At 42.4% G+C, this 21,687-nt stretch overlaps 1 protein-coding gene and 1 pseudogene across 1 annotated transcript in view; both read right to left on the bottom strand.

Annotated features, from left to right (window-relative positions):
* Positions 1-18,913, bottom strand: part of HELZ (helicase with zinc finger) — a 149,579-nt gene extending 130,666 nt beyond the window's left edge. Inside the window, 1 exon segment of the mRNA XM_038371412.2 lies at positions 18,817-18,913. The gene's annotated coding sequence lies outside the window, so the exon portion shown is untranslated.
* Positions 10,981-18,823, bottom strand: LOC119842987 (annotated as a pseudogene).
* Positions 18,914-21,687: the final 2,774 nt, after the last annotated feature.

Genomic DNA, 21,687 nt, shown 5'->3' on the forward strand with positions numbered 1-21,687 from the left:
CATGCTGAAGAGGCCACACCATTTCTTTGGGTTAACTCTTATCCTTAGAGAGTATTTGAGGGGCCATAACTGAGCTTTACTTAATCCAGAGTTTTGGATTAGGACTATACACCTATTGGGCTAACTGTGTCACAGGCTCTGCATTCAAGGGGGCATCAATGCAGAATGCTGATTATGGACACAGAAGATCTACAGAACTCAGAAATAGGTAGGGAGCCTCAGAAGGGCAATTTATTAATTGAATTTAATCCTAAGAAAGCATGCTGATACTTGGGCAAAGTATGGAAACTGACCAATTTAATCAGGAAACAAAGATTAATTTCATTTTGTCATTCATAATTCACATACTCATATTGACAACTTCTGCTCATTCAATTCCATCCACATACAGTACAGGGCATGTAGACATCTAAGATCATATATCTTTCAGAACTTGTCTATTTGTACCAGAGCTCCCCACAGACAAACAGTCAAGAATAATAAATATTTATATGGGCATGGGGAGGAGGCAGTTGTTAATGGAAATTTTGATCTTCACTTCCTCAAAGATTTTTTTTCATAGAATTCAAATACAACAGTATAATTTCTAATTTATCCTATGAGTAAGCATGGTGTAGTGGTAACAGCACAGGATTAGGAGTCAGAGGATATGAAGTCTATTCCCGGCTGTGCCAAAACATGCTTTGAGACCCTCACATGGAAGTGCACATTTATATAATTATTTTAATTTAGCAATTGTAATAAAGCATCAACATTTTAATTATGTTTTATACAGTTTTAGGATATGGTTTGACACTACAATCCATGTGATAATGCAAGACTAAATACCACACAGGCAAGACTTTATGTAGTTCTTCCCTAGGATGATCCAAGAAATTGAAGAGGTCTTTTAGCTCCTTCTCCAGCACCTTCTGGTGAAGGCACTTTAGCATGGGCAAATTTACCTAATAATCCATTCCTCCAAGTTTTGGGAGGGGTGTTGGTCTGGTCCCCCACCCCCAATAGAGAATTTCCAGCCTCAGTGTTTTTAAAGCCGTAGGAAAAGAAGGAAGAGCTATAAACAATAAAATCATCTAGCTCATTTATTCTAATGTAAATGCCATCTTTTCTTGGCACACAAGAGGCTTTTGAAGAATTACATCATCGCTGGATAGTTGGTCCAACAACAAACCAAAATTAAGTGGAGGAGGAGAGACAGCAGAACTGAACTACAAGTTTAGTATATTGGAAGAAGTTCAGCCCATGATTGTGCACCACTACACATCACAACTTAATGGTGTATTTTATGGAGCCAAAGCCTATGATAAATCAGACAAGCAGACAGCTAACCAGTAAGGCAAACAGATGCAGGTACTTTCTCAATCCACTGTACAGAATCCAGACAGACAGATCACTATCTATCTAGTCAACCAACAGATGATGTGGCCCGATCCTTCTAACTGCAATGGCACAAGGATTAGGACCAAGGTCTTGTATGCCCATTTACAAAGTAGGCAATTCAGTAAATATTTGCATATTTTAACAAGCATTAACCTCTCAAGTCGAAGATTAATGATAGAGCAGTGATGTCCAACCTCTGGCCCTGCAGAGCAATGTGTTAAAAAGAAAACATGTAGTTGATTACAGATTGAAAATGAGTTATCTCAGCCACACCCTGAAATTTTTAAACTGAGGAGTTCTGAATCAGACCCATCGTTAGGCAGAGGAAACAGCAGGCATGGCCTCCCCAACTGCCCCCCACTACTTCTCCTGTACCCCACAAACACCTCTGCTCCGAGCCACAAGCACTGTTAGCAGCTCTCGTCCCTTCCCTTTAGAGCTACTCAGCAGCGCACCCCTGCTGACTGCCTGCTGCATTACAGCAGAAGGGAGAGAGGGAGAAGGCAGCTCTGCCTGCTCAATTGTCTGCTTCTCTGCCAAGCTGTCAGAGCAACAGGAACAGCAGGATAGAACTTGAGTGGTTCTGCTTGAGTTTAGGGAAACAGTCAATTGTGCCTCCTTGCCCTTTATGAAATAATTTGTTTGGCCCTCAGGCTGAGAAGGCTAGACAGCATTGTGGCAGAACTATCTATGGAGCACAGAGTTTAAAGACATTTTCTTACCAAATATAGGTAAAACATCAAGTAAAGATGGCTTCTTGGCAATTATTTTAAAGAGACAACAAAAGCCCATTGGAGGTTTCTTTTATTATGATTATTACTAGATTTCACTTAGAGAACCTAATTATTAGAGCTAAGCGAGTGGCTAATTTCGCATGAAAGCTGTTTTTGTCTACCTTTTAAATAGGGTACGGATCAGAGATCTACAATGATTTAAACACAAAAATCTATGTTTAAATCATTTAAGAGTGAGAAAATAAACTGGCAGCAGAAAGGAAATTCAAGATTAAAGACCAGAACACTACCAATGGAGAAGGGATGATACCAAAATATCGCAGTCTAAAACATTAATAGAAAAGAAGTTACTAAATGGATTTTATTAAATGTCTAAACATTGGGAGAAATACTATTAATGAATAAGTAAAGATTGCAGGATTTGGTCCTCAGACAAAACTTTCATTTCATGTCAATTACTGACTTTATTTGGAGTTTTGTCAAGATAAGGACTGCAGAATTTGGCCATAAAATTTCCATCAGCAGCAATCAATAATTTTATTGATCCTGATGCTCATCATAAAAACTATGTAATTATATAAAACTCAATACAACCACACAGTCTTTACAAATCAGAGGTTTCAAAACTGTGAGTAGTGATTCTAATTAAAAGACATTCGATACTAAGACAAATTAGGGAGAAAGCATATGAAATAGTAAATATACATTCACTTTACCATGTGCTTAGCACTACACATGGTGAATCTCAAGAATTCCAAGACAGTGAGCTTATACAATGTATTATCGCTGGTGAAAATGGAATGTGAACCACTCATAGCAGAAGACCTTAAAAATCAGCTAAGGGGCTTGTGGTAAATTTTTCATTCGGAGAAGGATGGAAGTTGGATAGCAGATAAGGACAAGGCCTCTGTGACTTGAATATTTTCTAGATTTTTTTTTTTTTTCAAATTACCAGTGAATGTGGTGCTTGTTTTTTTCATTTACATATGCACCTAGAGCTCTGGTGCATTTTAAAATTTTATAAACTGGAATAAATAAAACAAACTACTACACTACACAGAAAAATAATGTTACATACAAACAACCTGTTAACTACCATCTCACTGTGTCTGTGATTGCATCAACATTTTACACACACAAAACCATGACTCATCAGTGTTTAACTGTAAACACTTAGCAAAGATCCAGCATAAATCAGACAATATTATTTTAATAAAGTACGGAATAATATGCATACCAACAGCTATATCATCTTATATAGTAACTAAAAATATATACATTACAAAACCATAATAGACTCCTAAGTTTATACTGACCCAATTTTAAGGCTCACTCACAACTCTGGATGAGGCTATACGATTGTAGCTCCAAGTTGCCACTCGAGTCCTTTAGATTAGTCAAAATTATTATTGTTACTTATTTCTTTTTCTTATATAATTAATAATAATAATAATAATAATAATAATAAAAACTTATTTACCTTTGCCTATATATTTAAGAAAATAAGTCAAACCACAAAAGAGTGTTGTTCCAGCTAAGAACTGCAAAATAAAGTTGCACATCAGAAGAAAAGAAAACAAAGCTCTTTGCAGGCAAAGAATTCTACTTTCCTGTTGCACTCCCAGCTCAGCTTGATAGTTGTTTCATAAACAATCGTATGTCCACAAACCAATACTTAATAACATGAGAGTAGATAATGACATCAATGCAGAAGAATTATGAACTAGATTGCAAAAAGAATGCTACCTCCCAGATGTGTGGGATGGAAGTAAAAAGGAAAAATTAAAGGTTGCTTCTGTTTTCCTCAAAAGCATAGTAGCACATATCTCTGGCATTCGCACGCTGGTCATAAGGCTACTGCAGTAATATTATTTATGGCAGCGCTCAGAAGCGTGCTATGCACTACACAGAACACTACAAAGGCTAAGTCCCTACCCTAAACAGCTGACAATCTAACCCATTTTCTAGAAAGAGATGAATTACTCCATATATAATGTTGTGCAATTGCAGACAAAATGGCCCTATGTTCAAAACTGATGTGAAATCTGACCAGTCTAGAGCAGAGATGGGCAAACTACAGCCGGCGGGACCGTCCTGCCCAGACTCTGAGCTCCTGGCCCAGGAGGCTAGCCCCCGGCCTCCCCGCCGCAGTCATGCCGCCACATGGGCAGCACTCTGGGTAGCAGGGCTGCGCGCTCCTGCAGGGCAGCGCAGCAGCGTGTCTGGCTCCAGCCAGGTGGCGCAGCTGCCAGACATGCAGCTCTGAGTGGCATGGTAAGGGGGCCGAGACTGGTCCTGGGGGATTGGATAAGGGGCAGGGGGTCCCGGAGGGCAGTCAAGAGAGAGGGGGCAGTTGGATGGGGCAGAGGCTCAGGGGACGGGGAACAGGGGTTGCTTGGATAGGGCAGAGGTTCTGGGGGGGACAGGGGAGGAACAGGGGGGTTAGATAAGGGGTGGGGTCCCGGGGGGCAGTCAGGTGACAAGGAGCAGGGGGTGTCTGAGGGGGGCAGTCAGGGGGCGGGAAGTGGGAGGGGACAGAGGACAGGCTGTTTGGGGAGACACAGCCTTCCCTACCCGGCCCTCCATATAGTTTCATACCTCGATGTGGCCCTCGGGCCAAAAAGTTTGCCCAACCCTGGTCTAGAGCAAAAAGAAAACTTATGTCTAGGGTTGATTATAGCACAGCGGCACTTTAGAACTTCAGCTACATGGCCTGTGAGAAAGGTGATATGACTAGATCTTAGGAGAAGGAACATAAAGAGGTAGAGTGCTCCAAAAACACCACATCTTTTAACTTAAAGCCACTCACTGAGTAAGTATTTGTATTGTCTTTCCACCTAGAAGAAAGGCCAAAGAGAGGACAGCCAATCAAAAGGCCAAGTGGTCAATCTCTACTCAAGTGAGTAGTCCATTCACATCTACTGAATAAGGACTGCAGGACTGGGACCCAGCTTCAGAATGGATGGATAGTAGCCAGTCCTTGGATGCTTTAAGCAGGGTTTATCCTCCACAAATCAACAATAATAAAAATGGGATGATATTTTATATTAAGGAAAGACCTGACCCCAACACCTGGAGCCTTTGAACTCTACAGACATTACGTATGGTAAATGATAAAATTTTATAACATGCTGAGACAGATTTCAATACAGATACCCATTTTATTTTGTTTACTGATTCCTTTTGTTTTTACTTTGGAATCAGTGGGAGAGAGAGGACAGTTTGCACTGACACTGGCAGTGACATTATATGTGGAGAAAATGGATAAGGAAAAAAAGAAAGACCATTTCAAGACCTTCAATTAACTTCAGCTAGTGGCCCCCTAGGATTGTTATCCCTTATTTAAATTGCAAGTGTTGTCGCCTCAAAACCTCTACCCAATTTACACTGACAACTCCTAGTCAAGGAATTTGTCAAACTGATTTAGCTGTGGCATGTCAGCAGCCTTTAACAAGGTATCTGTTGAGCAAATCAAGACCTCTGGCTTAGAATTTGAAAATTACTTACACAATGTATAGGTCTAACTGCCTCATCCATCACAACTCCATCACTAATTTCTTGATCTACAGCCTTTCAAGTGATCCATTTGTTCAAGGCTGTCCATAAACGGAGGGAGAGAGAGAGAGAGAGAGAATGTGCGTGCGCCAGAATTGCCTGTATAATCTTAATTCACCTCCTTGTATGCAGCATTATGATACAGTCTAATGACATGATCACATATTACTTCTTCCACAGGATCCTACCTCATTCAGTGCACATAACGGACAGTGCGCATTCACTAAGCATCAATTCAATATTGTGTTTTCTCCTCTTGTTCAATGTGTGGCCCCGAGCCATACTAGTAGAGATCACCTATGAAAAGTTAGGTTAAGTCACTTGCCCAGCATCACATGGGAACACATGGGCAGAGGCAGGGATAGAATCCAATTCTCCAGGGCAGCATTCAACTGCTTTACTCATGAGACCACCCTTTCTCATCTTGCCATCTCCTATTTCATTAATTACACACCTTCCAACTTCTGCAACAAATGAGACAATGGTCCTACAGACAACAGCCTCCTTCTGTATACAACCCTGATTCATCCCCAGAGCCAGGTCCATCCTGTGCATTGAATGAGGAAGGGGTCCTTTGGAAAAAAATAGTATATAATCATGTAATTAACAACTGTATCATAATACATGTGTACAAGGGAGCTGAATTAAGGTTGCTCACATAACCTTAACTGAGGCATTTCCTAACTTCGGAACGCATAACTCTGCAACCTTAATAATGTTCTTTTAACAGGTTTTTCCTGTGTATAATTTCCCAGATTTTTTAAAGAGTAAACAGAAATTCCATCACACAGCATCATATTGAAACCAATTCATCAGCAAGTAGAGTTGGAACCTTTAGTTCCATCGCACAGACCTCTGCCACTTGAGCTAACACATATCAGTCAGTGGGTAGCTGTGTTAGTCTGTATCCACAAAAACAACAAGGAGTCCGGTGGCACCTTCTGAAGAAGTGGGGTTTTTCTCCACAAAAGCTTATGCCCAAATAAATCTGTTAGTCTTTAAGGTGCCACCAGACTCCTTGTTGTTTTTGAGCTAACAGAGTCACGGACAGCAGCAGTAGGTCATCATCCTTTATGTAAAGCAGCATGAGAGGATGATGCACTATGCCAGTGTGTTTCACAGACAACTGCTGACACCAGAGGAATGGTGAGACTCAGGCATCTTGGGTTCTATTCTAGGCGATGGGGTGAGTGTTCTCTAGCGGACACAGACTTTTTTGCCCTAAGTATGACCCATCTGCTCTGCCCCCTCCAACCTGTCGTTGGCCCAGTCCTCCCTTTTACCTACTCCTGGCTCCTCATCCTGATCCTACTCTCCTCACCTAGCCAGTCCCAGTCTCCACCGCTCAGGCTTCTCATTGCAATGTTATTCTCCTCACCTAGCCAGTCTTAGTCTGACCCCTCTGGACCCTCCATCCCAGTCTCCTGCCCCCCCCACTCCCAGTCTCCATGCCCAGCTGTTCCGTTACTCCCATCAATTCCCTGTTCTTCATCAATCTGTCTCTCTCTCGCGCTCTGGCCTCCATTCACCCTCCTCCCTGTCCACATTTCTCATCCCCACTAACTCCGAGTTCCAGTCTCCCACCTCATTCAATCTCAGTGTTCTCCCACTTCCATCCGAATCCTTGTTCCAGTCTCTGTGCCCTACCAGTGTCAGTTCTCCTACTGTACCCCAGCTTCGTCAGATCGATGGTCCCTCCTGGCACCCTGCCCCACTGGTTCTCCAACCCAGTCTCCTCCCCATCCAAACTCCCACTTTCAATTTTCTTCTTCCCCGCACTAGCCTCCAGGCCACCTTTCTCACCCCCAGACTTCAGTCTGCTCCCTCACCCACTCTGAGGATCCAGTTCTTGTCCTCTCTGCATTCAGCTCAGGTGGCTTCTTCCTCCACACTCTCAGGGTCCAGCATGGGGGGCACAGAGAACACAGGAGAAAGTCTCCTGCTCTCAGTTCAGGTGCCCCGAACCCAGGACAGCACACAGCAGACCAGAGCTGCAATTGCAGAGAAAGTCCTGCTTAGCCCATCTGCAGCATGCACAGTGTGGACAGAATATTTGGGAATTTTTCAAAGTCTTTTATTTTCACCAATTTTGGATAGATTTTTATGAAAATGACAAAATACACATCCCTGAAACAAAGGTCATTCCTCCCCTCCCCCCAACCCCAAAGTCAAGTCCCTGATCCAAGGCAGGGAAGTGCTAGAATTTCTCAATGAAAAGGATGCCCAAATTTTTAACATAATGTATTTCACCCCTAACCTTGTTCTTGGAAATGACTAAACAGTTTTGGGTGAATTGTTTTTTGTTTTTTTATGAAGACTGTCAGAAAATCTCAGCCCAAATGGTTAAAGTTTGGCAAAGTGATAAGCAATCAAAACCAGAGTTTTATGATAAGAAGTGTCAGGCTACCTTAATAATGGCAGTATTACCAGCCTCACCTACAATTCTTTCAGCTTCTTTAAAGAAAATCTCCTTCTAGGCATAAAACAATTGTTCATAATAGCTCAGTCCCCCAGGTAAACTGCAGTAGCCTGTATCCTGTACAGTTATGTGTTCTTATCACTCTGTCTTAAATAGATGTTCTCAAACATTTCCATGGTGTGGACCATATCTTAATAGAAAGATTCACCAATGATCACATAATTAAGTCTGCGAATCTGTCATAGAGGTCACGGATTCCGGGACTTTCCGGGACCTCCATGACTTCTGCAGCCGGCAGCTGTGACTGACCCCTGGACCACCCAAGCCTAGGCCGCCCCCCGCCAGAGCTGTGGGAGTCCTGCGCCACCCCCTGCCGGCACCAGCACTGGTGGTCCCAGGCCAGCGGGGCTTTCCCCTGCCAGTTGCGGCAATCCCGTGCCACCCCTCTCCCCCAAGGACCAGCGGGCACCCAGGAGTCCTCCCCAGCACCAGCGGACGCCGCAGAGCCCCCCCTCCAGTACCAGCGGATGCCCCGGAGCCCTCCCCAGCACCAGCAGAAGCACTGGAGGCCCCCTCCAAAGCAGCAGCTGCACTCTTGGAACCGTCCAGAACACCAAAGATGTAGTCATGGGCATTTTTAGTAAAAGTCATGGACAGGTCAGGGCCCGTGAATTTTTATTTATTGTCCGTGACCCGTCCATGACTTTTACTAAAAATGTCCATGACTGAATCTTAACCTTATGAATAATAAAGTTCTTATTAGGTATCTGAACAGCTCCTGGCACAATAGGACCCTGATCGGCATCTCTGGGCACCAGTGAAATATAAAATTTAATTACAATAATGAAGAATCTTGGTAATCCCATAGCTGCACAATAAGCTTTCAATTACCAATACTTCCAGTGCTGGGTTGTCAGACATTGCCAAAGTTATTTTTTCCAAAGCATCTGCGGTGGGCACAAGTACTTGTGGATCTCGGCTACGATCCAATATCTGTCCCCTACATTTTCAAAGTGATGCATGGGGTTTACTCATGTCACTCTAATTAATATCAGTTGCAGTAATCGAGCAAGACCTCCAAGCATTCCTTTGTAGATGTAGGTGTCTACGTGGACTGTTTTAAAACACATTTCACAGATTCAAAGACAACAGATATGCTACACACGTATCTCATAATGCTTTGAATATTATACTTAGCACTTTATCTTCAGAGAGCATTTAGTCTTAATTAGGCCAGGTCTATACTAAAAAGTTATATCGCTCGGGATATGAAAAAATTACACACCCATAAGTGACGTAATTAAGCTGACCTAACCCCCAGTATAGACAGTACTAAGTCGACAGAAGAATTCTTCTAGCTACCGCCTCTCAAGGAGATGGACTAACTACTCCCATTGCTGTAGTGAGTGTCTACACTGAACCACTGCAGTGAATTAAATGTAGACATAGCCTTAGACTCAGGAATTTCTAGCTCATGATCCCATGCTCAGATCACAACTCTCTCAGGTTTCTGCAGTAAAATTCTTTTTAAAAGAAATTATTTGTCCCACTATATCCCCTTCTGTGAAACGCACAAGAAATTCTATTTCCCGACAGCTCAGTGGTTCCAAGTCTCAGTGATGCAGTCCTACTGTCACGCTGCCAGAACAATTTGTCCTGAAATGTTCAATTTTCCACTTTTGACATGTCCTAGTCCTGCAAATCACATGACTGAGGCTATGTCTACATTATCGTGGTAAGTCGACCTACGCTACACAACTCCAGCTACATGAATAAAATAGCTGGAGTCAACGTACCTTAGGTCGAGTTACCGCGGGGTCTACAGTGCAGGCGGTCGACGGGAGAAATTCTCCCTTCAACTCACTTTACTCTTCTTGTCGGGGATAAAGTACAGGGGTCGACTGGAGAGCGATCTGCTGTCAATTTGGCAGGTCTTCACTAGACCCACTAAATCGACCGCCAGTGGATCAATCTCAGATAGTTGATACCGGCTGTACTCTAAATGTAGCCTAAGATTATGGCTACACGGCAGTTTGGCATGTGCCTCCCAGCTTGTGGAGACAGACTCATGCTAGCTCGGCTCAAACCAGCACACTAAAAACAGCAGCATGGGTGTTGCAGCTTGGGCAGCAGCCTGGGCTCTTAAGCTCATCCAATCACTTGGATCTAAGCTCCAGTGAGTAGCTACAGTCTTCACAGGAACCATGAGTTTGCCTACCCAGCCTGGAACACTTGCTTCATTTGCGGACCTCTAAAAAATTTCAAATGGAGCTCTAGACCCTTTTGAAATCTTAGACAGTCTGCAGATCCCTAGGGGTCCACAGACCACAGGTTGAAAACCACCGGTGTAGCCATATCCTAAGAGCCCTAGCTGAAGACCACAGCACTGATCTTTGAACAAGGACAGGCTTCATCTACAGAAACAAGTCATGGCTGCACAGCTGGAGAAAAGAAACAAAGCCCTAAGTTTATATTTCTGTTGGATACATACAACAGGCTTCACTATTTCAATCCATCCCAGAGGCAAAAGAAAACAAAATCTTGACATTAACTATCAGTTAACAGTGCATAAGTTCACAGATTGAAAAGACAAGAAATAAATCAGAAAGTTGTGTCACAACTCAAGGTAGGTTTGGGTCTTAACTGCACTATTATAATGGACATAAACCCATTCATTCCTGAATTATACTTCGACTGTGAGCTCTTTGGAACAGGGATCATCTTGTTGTTCTGTGTTTGTACATGCCTTGCACAACGAGGCCCTGACTGGGGCCCTTAGGTGCTGCCACAATAGAATTAATAAATAAAATAATAGTACAGACAAGGTAGGTGAGATAATATCGTTTATTGGACCAACTTCTGTTGGTGAGAGAGACAAGTTTTCAAGCCACACAGAAATTACCTCACCCCCAACCTTGTCTCTCTAATATCCTGGGACCAACACAGCTACAATAAGACTGAACAAAATTATAGTACAGGTCACAGAAACACTCTAGACATCTTTTTTCCAAAAAAGATGATGCCTTCAATCGTGTGGGACATTTGCTCTTTTGAAATTCACAGCAGGAACCAACCACTGCAATTAAAAATCACCAGTATCGTTATCACAAACTTGGAAAATCCTTTTTATAAGAGGGGGTTTGAAATGCTACAGCTTTAGAAACCAGTGTTTGGTTGTGGAAGTTGTTTTCAAACCTCATGATCTTAACCATATTATCCCTATTAGATCTGGATCGGGCTTTTATGGCCATTCCCCTATTTCCTATAAATCACTGCTTTAGTAATAACAAAAAACCCAAAGGCATGAATCAACCTGGGTTACCAGAAGGGGAAGTGTTCTGCAGAACTCGCCTATAAATACAGATGTTGGGGCCTCTACAACTTTCCTTCAAACAGTAATTCCTAGGAGCAACACTCCAGGGCCCAGGCTAATATAAGTCTTGCCATGTAAGTTTCCCCAAGAGTGTTTACTCTATTTATTCTCTTTTAAAATGAACACAGACACAGGATTTTCCTTCAATCTTGAATTTAAAACCCCAAACTCTAAAAACAAACTTAAAAAAAATCTTTCTTTTAAAGTTTAGGAACATTTCTCTCATTTTCTTCCTACTTCTAGCCTCGAGAAGGATTAAGGACTTGATATGGCTAAACTGAACAATTCTGGCAAGACCTAGAAAAAGAGAGAGTGTGTGTCTACCTAGCCTAAGGCTAGCAAAACTAAAGTCACTCACTTATTCAGAAGCCACGTTGACTGTCCTTCACCATCCTTTAGGAGAGTGCTGTAGGAGTTGGCCAAAGTGCCCCAATCCTATAAACACAAACCTCTATAACCAAAACAGCACCTCCAATAATATCATGCACACAATGCTATCCTAGGATGCCACTTCAGTATTGACTGAGAAGCACAGTCTCTGAATTGCCAATCTCCTAAGCAACCCTAGGATTTTCCTTGGAGGTCTTCCTTCTAAGCAGTAAGAAAAACTGATTTTGCTTGACTCGTGAGATGGCACAAGCTCAGAGGCTAAAAAGTTATTTGCTGGATGTTATCTTCTGACTCTCTAAGAATAGCTGGGAATCCCACTAGTTGGTGAGGAATTTAGATGAGCTCTGGGGAGGGAACATTCCTTTGGAGAAGTATATTGCCTTTTTTATAAAAGGTACCCTAGGAGCAAATGAAATAACCATGCAAGAAATTAGAATATTATATGAATAAATACCTCTTACTTGTGAATCTTCTGTCACTATATGGCACCAAAATAACTTTACTTTTTATCGTGAGGACCTCCATATTTTTGTCCACAAAGTTACGTTATTTTTTTGGTTTGCTAAACCAGTGTGTATTTTGCCAGCAAATTAACCTTATATTAAACACTTCTGCTACTGCGACAATGCAGATTCTCAAGAGCGGCAGTCTCCAGCTTCTGCAGAGTTACTTATTTCCTTTCTACCATACAATAAGTCTCGGTTTGTAACATGGATGTCCCAAAGTTCTAAGCAGTATAACTTTAGATGTCAGTGGTAAACAATATTTTTATAAGACGATATATATACATACAGAGAACAGTTGAAGAAGATCATGTCCCCCAGGAATCCATCTGTCAGGGCCGGGCTCAGCACCGGGATGTTGTTCTTCTGTGCCCAGTAATAGACCAAGTCAGGGTTGTTTATTTCCTTGCCCAGCTGTGCAATCATCTTGGATGGGGTCCATTTCACACCCTCCATGTTCTGCTTAGCAACCATCTGGTCCAAGACGGGCATGAGCCAGTCTTCAAACTTGCAGTAGTTGTCGTTGGGCACCAGCAGGTTCCTGATCCTGTTGATCCCACTCTGCCGAAGCTCCTTCCCCCGCAGCTGAACTCCCCCACGTAGGTAGGTGCCAGGCATTTGATGAGATCCTCTTCCACACCGCCTGCTGTGGTCTACAGCACATCCACCATGTTGTGCTGCACCAAGTAGCGGATGGTCTCATGGATGCCCCAGCTGATGAGGTTGGAGGTGAAGCCCAGGAAGATGGTGCAGCCCAAGGGCTGCCAGCGGCAGGGGTTCAGGTCGGCGCGGGTCTCCTCCTCCTCGCCCAGCGGCTCCAGCTTCACCATGATCATCCTGTTGATCTCCTGCACGGCCTGCCCGAAGCCGGTGGCCTGGAAGCCGGTGGTAAGGACTGGAGCTGGCCCACGGTCGAAGCGGTAGCCTTGCACCGCAGACTCTCATGTTCTCTGTATGTATGTATATATCTTCTTACTATATGTTCCATTCTATGCATCTGATGAAGTGGGCTGTAACCCACGAAAGCTTATGCTCAAATAAATTTGTTAGTCTCTAAGGTGCCACAAGTACTCCTGTTCTTTTTGCGGATACAGACTAACACGGCTTCTATTTTGAAATATTTTTATAATGTGTAGCTATACAAAAATCTTGCTACACAAACTCAGCACAATGTGGTAGATAAGCTGAAAAGCATTGCGACCATTTCTGAATAACACTTACTTTACTGGCCATAAGGCCAGCTTGGAACAAGTCAAATGCTGCTCCAGAGGCAGAGAATCCTAACTTTCACTAAACTCCTATAACTCCAAAATATACAAATTCAGATCTCCTATCTTGTTATTGTTCTTAACCCTCCAGTTAACTCACTAGAGCTCTCAGAAGCATTAGTCCTGCCATTGATTAAACGAGGGTAGCTCATGAGATGTAGTCTCCAGCCAATATATAACCCAAAGATTACAAAACATCCACCTATATCTGGCTATTCTTGATACCAGAGACATTTCCTGAGGCCACACAACAGAAACAAACCAGGCAGGGGATTGCAATAGTGTCTTAGTACATAATATCACTGCAACCACTTTTCTAGTGACTCAGCAGCAGTGGTACCATACCGGGGCTATTGCTTCTTGGACAAGTAAGACGGTTTACTATTAATACCAATTCTCCTTTCTGGTGATGTGTGGGGTTACTTTTACTCTAATCTGACAAAGATTCAACACAGACCACACCAGTCAGAAAATTTGGTAGCTCACTGCCCCCTTATAAATGGGATGGGGCAATGGCAATAGATGAGGACTTTCAGTTGTGGAACGGATCATCTCAAGACTTGTAAAATGGCCTTCATGAAAAACTAAGGGCCTTGGGCTTGCTGTTGCCTTTGCCTAGAGTCTGGCTTTCACATCATGAACCTGCAATGTCATTGTTTGGGCACAAAGGGAAAAAATATGAGGCAAAAACCAGAGTTGCTGCAGATGACATTGTGACTGCCCACAGAAGCCTTGAGCATGCCACAAATAGAGAAATACGTAGCCAAGGCATTATATCCACTGTAGCTAAGCCAGACATTCTAACTTACCATTGCATTGGAAAGGCAACAAGAAGACAAATTTCAATGTAGGTAATTACATTCTGCATGCTTAAATTCCCCATGCAGTTTCAACTGGATACTGTATTCTTTACCACCTTTCCTAACTTAGCATGCAGTTTTCAGCGTTTGACTCCTGAAAGGAGTACACTTCCGTGGTGGAACAAATTATCCACGTATAGTTTGGATCTCACTTTGTAAAGCACTTATGTGGGGAAGGGAGGAAAGCACAATATGAAAGATTTATTTTTGCACAAGGCATTTGCATTATATATCACGACCACCATAACAAAATCACCACATGCCAGTCTGTGTTTCCAGACAGCAATCTGACTTTGCAGAAAACATCACTGTCTATAAGAGGGGTTTTTTTTTTGCCAAAAAGATTAGGAAAAGGGCTCAGATGCTGAACAAAGTCTACTGGCAGCAACACATGGAGAGAAGAGAAAAGGTTGTCCTGTTTTCCTGGTTAAAATTTCCAGTGAAACTCTCTTAAGCACTGTCTGGTTTTTAATTCAAAAGTATGTCCTATACGAACTTTTCAAATGGGAATTTCTGTTTTAGTGTTCTCTTCCTCTTTTTCTTTGGAAAAAAGGATGAGTAGTACCTAACTCCCTTTACTTGACATCTGGAATGAAGACACTGGAATATACTCATACTATTTTCCTATATACATTCTCCTAGATAAGGCTAGGACTTTTAAGAGGAGCCCTTATTATCGCCCAAGAAATGGTAAAACAAATGTGAACCAAAAAAAAATAATTTATTTGTTTGATAATCCCTAATCCATGATACAATTTCTAAATTTAAAGGGAAAAAATAGAATAAAATATTGTTCAGTGGTTTTAGCACAATAGGGTCCTGGCCTTGAGGTACTTCCGCAACACAAATAATAAATAATAATAAACGCACAACCTTGAAGGATGAGCGGGAGAAGATATCTGTAACAAAAATCCTGCTGCCATTTCCTCCTCCATACTAAGCATTCGGAGAACTTTGGTTGAAGTGGAACATGTAATGCTGTTCTAAGAAGACAATCCTGACAGGGGCTCCTCAGGCTAAATGCCCCTTGCACTAGGGGCTCAAGTAGATTTTAGGGACCAAGTCAGGGCTGGATGCCCACAGATTCATTACAATCCATGGCATCTTGATCTACTGTACATCTATCCACCAGCCATTTCCTACCATCCCCCTGCTCCAAGAAGGGGAGCACACCAGCTGCACAAGATATTCCAACCCTGAGGCTGCAGTAGTAGCCACAAAGCAGCTCCACACCTTCCCGCTATTCCCCAAGCAGGCTCCCCTGGCTTTCCCTACTTAGGCTGGGGGCAGGATCTGGGACACAAAGCATATAGTATGTCATCCCAAAGCTCTTTGCTAATTTAGACCTCACTCCTGCCATCAGATCTATATGGATACCACTGACCTCAATGAAAGAGCTCCACAAGGGCACAAGGATCAGAGGCCTTAAACTGACATACCAAGTTATACACAGGGACTGGGTCAGTCACTACGAAAATGAAGCCACCTGTAGGATGAAATGCAGTAACTAATGCAGAATGATAGTACAAAACTGCTTTAAAACACACACACACGCACACATATACACACTGGAAGTGAGGAAAATATTGAACTAAAATTGCAAGGGGAATTTAAGCAAGCAAAATAATGATCTGTGTTGGAGGAAATCTTTCATCAGACTATCATATTAACAGATGCAAAAAACAAAAATAATCATACCTAGCTCTGATATAGTGTTTTTCATCTATAGAACTCAAGGCTGTTTACAAAGGAAGTCAATATCATTATCCTCATTTTACAGATGAGGGAAATGAGACGGTACAGGGGTGAATCAACTTGCCCACAGTCACCAATCCCAATCAGATTCAGTGCTTGATCCACCAGACTTCATGCCCTCCCCAAACACTCTTTTCTACTGTTACATATATTTTTATTTTACACTGAGATGGAAATTTCTCTCTGTGTGTCTAAACCTGAAACAGAAAAAAATTCATTACAAATGAAGGCCTTGATCCTGCAATCATAGCTGCTAACATGGACCCATATGCCCATGAAGAGCCCCTCTGCAGTCAATGGGACTCCACACAGGGGCAGGAGTCCTTGCAAATAGACTCGATTGCAAATAAAATGTGGGTTAATGTGCTACTTGTATATCTCACTTTAACCTTTAGTCACCCGAACAAATAAAATATAAACTTCTACAGGCTTTCAAATCTCAGCTCTAAAATACTGATTTTTTTCCAACCAATTAATCTAGCTCATTGAGAGTAACAGATGTTCATACAATAAGAATTAAGGGGGAGGACTGGGAATAAAATTTACATTATACACCTCATTTGGGGAGGTAACAGCTCCACTTTTATTTTTCCTGAACTCAAAGTTTAATTCTGTATTAACATAACAAAATGAAAATAGAATACATTGCACGCATTCCGGCTGGTCCTTTGCTTAACAATAAAGGAATACAGTCCTGTGGACTAAAGTAAAGTTGAGACACAGAAAACTGAATACATCCCCTGCCCCTAACAATTTTATGCAGTGAAAATCAGGCCTGCCATAGTCTCATTCATCTACAGAGAGAATCCTTCAGTCTTCATTAATCTGAAAGCATTTTTACAAAGTAGCGCTCACTCGCTGGCTGTAGGATTTTTCCTAGTTTGTTTCAATTTAACATTTAAAATCTCCTGCCTTCTCTGGAGGTTGGAGGAATTACTACGACACACTCAAATTCTCCCATCAAAACTAGCTCCGATGTTTTCAGACGTACTGACTTTTCACTCACTTTGTGCTTAGTTTTTTAAGCAGGTGTCCATCTTACAACTAATTGTTTCAATAAGATTTTACAATTTATAAATATTACTATAAATCTCACTTCTTCCAATCATCCCACGAGGGAAAACAATGATGTGAACTTGACAAGTTGACTCATGTTGTGATCAATTTTTTAATTGTTTTTTTCCAAAGTGTCTGTTCCTTCAACAAAGGATTGTTATTTTATTTTTTTCACTATTTCAATTATGCTATTTTGGAGGAGTACAAAAATGATGAAAGTACCCTCCTATTCAAAATATGCCAGCTTGACCAGCCATGATGAATGCAGATCTACTATTTAGGTCATTAATTGGAAAGCAGTTCTAAATCTCATGACTGATTCCCCCCCCCCCCCGTTTTTTCAGTCAGATTGCAGTTATGTTACATTTTACTCATTATTTTAAATCTCCCTCTTCAAAATCACCCAAGCTGGGACTGCCCCTGTGAAAAACAATAATGCTAATATGACAAATCCTCGTTTATTTTGCAATTCATATTAAAGCACAGTTTGTAAGAGTGTGTTTTCATCCAGTAAAAAGAAGGAATTTATTTGGTCTAGTGTCAATGACATTTAAAATCTCCCTTCATTCAAAACTACCATTCATTGATCAACTCTGATATATTCAGACCAACCAACTTCTCATAGGTATGAAAATTACTACAAGAACCTGGTCCTTCCAACACTTAAATGCAGATAATGTCACTCATGAGAATAATCCTAGCCAGGACCGGTGTCTCTGTTTGCAGGTTTCCACCCTAAAAGAGTTGTTAAGGCTTTGTTGGGGGGGAGAGGGTTCAATAAGACCTTTCCATTTTTCAGCTTACACAAGATTTTCAGTGCATAAACGGTGATCTCAGAGGGATTTTTTGGCTTAAGTCTCCTCACTTCACATTGCCTTACCTTGGGACAGCCCCCGTGTCACAATCAAAAATGCAAGTATACCAAGCCCTTGCTCAGCCGGGGATTCATTTTTAAGGCACTTGTTAAAATCTAACTTTTTTTTTTTTTTTTTTTTTTTTACCCCTCAATAAACCCTAAAAAAAAATTTATTTTTTTTTTAAATCTCTCCTTTTCTTCCCTGGGGTCAGCAACTCCCCCACCTCACCCCACCCGGGGTAAAAACCAAAGAGACCCCCCACACACACACACCGCCCAACCCCACCCCCCGAAGAAACCCCTGACCTGGGGTTTGCGGGGGGAGCCAATTGTGTGGGAAGCATCTGCCAGCTCTGCCCGGCCTGGGGCGGTGTCTCTCTGTCCCTGGGTGTCTCGCCCAGGGGGGGCAGCTCAGCAGCCGCCCGGGCTCAGGCTGAGGCTGGCTGTAAACAGCCCCTGAGCTGCTGCTGCTGCAGGCCCCTCCGCAGACACAGGGCCCTCTCCAGCCGGCACTGCTCAGCCTCCAGCCCGGCCAGCTGCCTCCGCCCGAGCCCCCGGGGGGCGGCTGGGCCCCGGGGGGGGCCCGATCCCCTCCCCGGGGCTCTCCCAGGCCGGGCCCCCCCGCCCGGGGCCCCCATAGGAGGGGAAGAGAGAAGTCCTGACTTACCTGTCATTACTTTCTACGCCATCTTGGATCCACTTGTCAACGTCCCCACAAAGCATTGTGGGAAAAAAATAACCCTCCCACCCCCTCTCTCTTCCCCCCCCCCCCCCCCAGCCCAGGAGCCCAGGAGAAAGTTAGAGGGGAGCCCGCCAGGCAGGCAGGGGAGTGGGGGGCTGCAGCTGCTGCTGCTGTTAAAAACAAAGTGGGGAGCCCCATCCCACAGGGCAGCGGGGGAGGAGCGGAGTGAGGGCATGGGGCTGCCGGGCATGCTCCTGTCTGTGGGGCACTGGGCAAGGTGGGCTGCCCCTTGCAGGGTTTCCCGAAGGGAGTGAAATCGCTGCCTTTCCATGCACCCCGCAAGCAGCTTCTGGAGCAAAGCGTGACTGCGTTGAGTCGTGTGGTTTCGGCTTGCTTTTTTCTCTCCCCCTCGCCCCCCGGGAACTTTCCTTCTGGGGAACGTGTCACTGGCATGCAACAAACTGCCTAGGTCAGGACAACAGGTTTTAGAGGGGCAAATGAATTCGTTATCTGTTTTCCTTGCAAAATAAGTATATGCCATATTTCTAAATGAGATTTATATATATATAAATGTGTCATTGGATTTGCACACATAACTCCATGTCACTGCATTTTCTGGGGTATGGTTTATTGGAAATAGGTGTTTTCTCTTGCAACTTTTTTATTTTTCAAAAAAACATGTTCCCGTTCAGAAATGCATTATTGGATATTTGTGCATGCCACAAAATGTCTTGTATGCCAGCCTCTGGGGCAAAGTGCACCAGTGCATTTAAATATGTTTTTGCCTTGCGCTTACTTTATTATGATAATTTTTGCAATAATTTGCTTTCCCCACGTGGGATTGTATTAGTGGCTGTGTATATATACCAAATAATACATGGACAAAAACAGCATAACGTCTCTCAGGAAAGTATGTTGTTGTATCTAACAATATTTTTCCCCTTATAATTTTGCTAAGGAACTTTCCCTTTTGGAAACTAATTTCTGGCTCTGCATGAATCTCAGAAACTATTTTGTATAACAGGTTTATTTTTGCAAAGAAATCTTTCCTGTTAGCAATGTATTATTGGCTCTGTGTTCAAAATGCTTAGCAATCATATTAGTTCAAGTATTTTTCTTCACAACTACTATGTTTTGCAAAATAAGTTTAGAAATATTATTGACTCAACGTTTATGCATGTCACAAAATGCCTTGCTTGTTATGCTTTGGGGCAAATAACATGCAAGTACAGTACAAGACTGGAAAAAATTATGATCTGACTTAAGCCTTTTAAGGTAGGTCACTTATGAAGTACGATTGCAATTGTTTTTTAAAACTTTCCCCTCTACTTTTTTAATTAAGAAAAATGTAGGATTCAAATTGGTTTAGCACTGAATTGTTCTAAATGCATTTATTTTTAAGTTTACACTGAAGATCATCTGAATTCCTTGAGGACTAACAACTAACACACTGAGCCTTTGCCACTGCAAGCACAGAGTCTTGTGCCAGGAATAGGAGTTTCAATACTCCTATAACACATTCTTGATTATTGCAAAGAAGACCCTTTGCAAAAGTATAAATACATAAGGAAATAAATTGCAATGTGAAAACTTTTGCTGCCCGGATGTTAAATCAATGCACTTCTCTTCCTTATTCAACTTTAAAGACATGTTTGCCAGCATGATTAACTGTTTCAGTGCCATGGTGGAGGCCCTGTCAGGGGCTGCTGAGGAGGAGTGTGGTATTTCCACTCTGAGGGAGGGAGGACGCCATTTCAAATGACAAAAATATTCTTGTGCAGCCTGCCCTGGGCCATCATTGCTGGCTGGGGAGGGGCTGCCTGCCTGCATGCCACAGGCACCCATCCCCCAAAGTAAACATGCTGCAAATGGGAATCAGTCACAAAAAGCTTCCACCAGCCCAAACGACCTTTCCTTTCTGTCATAAAATGGTGCACTGTGACTTTAAATGTCTTTAACTCAGTCTGTGGAAACCCTTGCAGCCACACTGAGGGAGGCCCCCTGAAGGACTTGTGCTCCTAGGTAACTTAGATTTGGAGGATATTAACAAGACCCCAGTGTGGGACAAGTCAACTGTCAGTTTATTGCCATATATCTTTTAAAAACACCAGACTCACAGGAAAGAGTTAAAGGATATAATTGTTAAAGAATGTTTCACATCTAATTAACTTTTTACCATTGTTTTCTGTTCTATCCTTTGCATTTCTTTCAGCCAGGACATTTGACATAGACTAGTCAGTGTCACCTTTTGTTCCTTGTCAATTTCACTTTTGACTTTTCATACATTTTCACAATGTTGCAATGTTTGTGTTGAAAACTGCTGAGGAGTTTTGCTTTTTTTTTTTTAATCAACTGGAATTTAGAAAGGAAGGAATTTAGAAAAATAACATGTCCACTGGAATTGGGGGGGGGAATGAAAACTTCTCTATTTGGCTTAGGTTTTACAAAAGCTTCTCTTTGCCAGTATTTGATCTGACTGTATCCTTTTACACACTGTACAATGCTAAGAATTATTTTCTGTAGATAGTGATTAAACAAAGAGAAAAGGATGTGACACAATGTGTCAGGGTGTGAGTGCATTTTGCTATTCAGTCTATATTATATTATTTCACATTTACCAGGAGCTTTTCAAACTACATCCCTGAAATGCAGCGACCTCTGGGAAATGATAGCAGCCAACAACAGACAACACTATCCAAAGATGAGGGTGGGGAAATTCTGGCCATGGTATTGACAGAAGCTTCCACTATTATGAGAAATGCCATGTGTAACATAAAATACTGACAGAGTATTTCTACTTTCAGAGTAGCAGCCGTGTTAGTCTGTATTCGCAGAAAGAAAAGGAGTACTTGTGAG

This window comes from Dermochelys coriacea, chromosome 14, assembly GCF_009764565.3.
Source record: "Dermochelys coriacea isolate rDerCor1 chromosome 14, rDerCor1.pri.v4, whole genome shotgun sequence".
Classification (NCBI taxonomy): Eukaryota; Metazoa; Chordata; order Testudines; family Dermochelyidae; genus Dermochelys; species Dermochelys coriacea.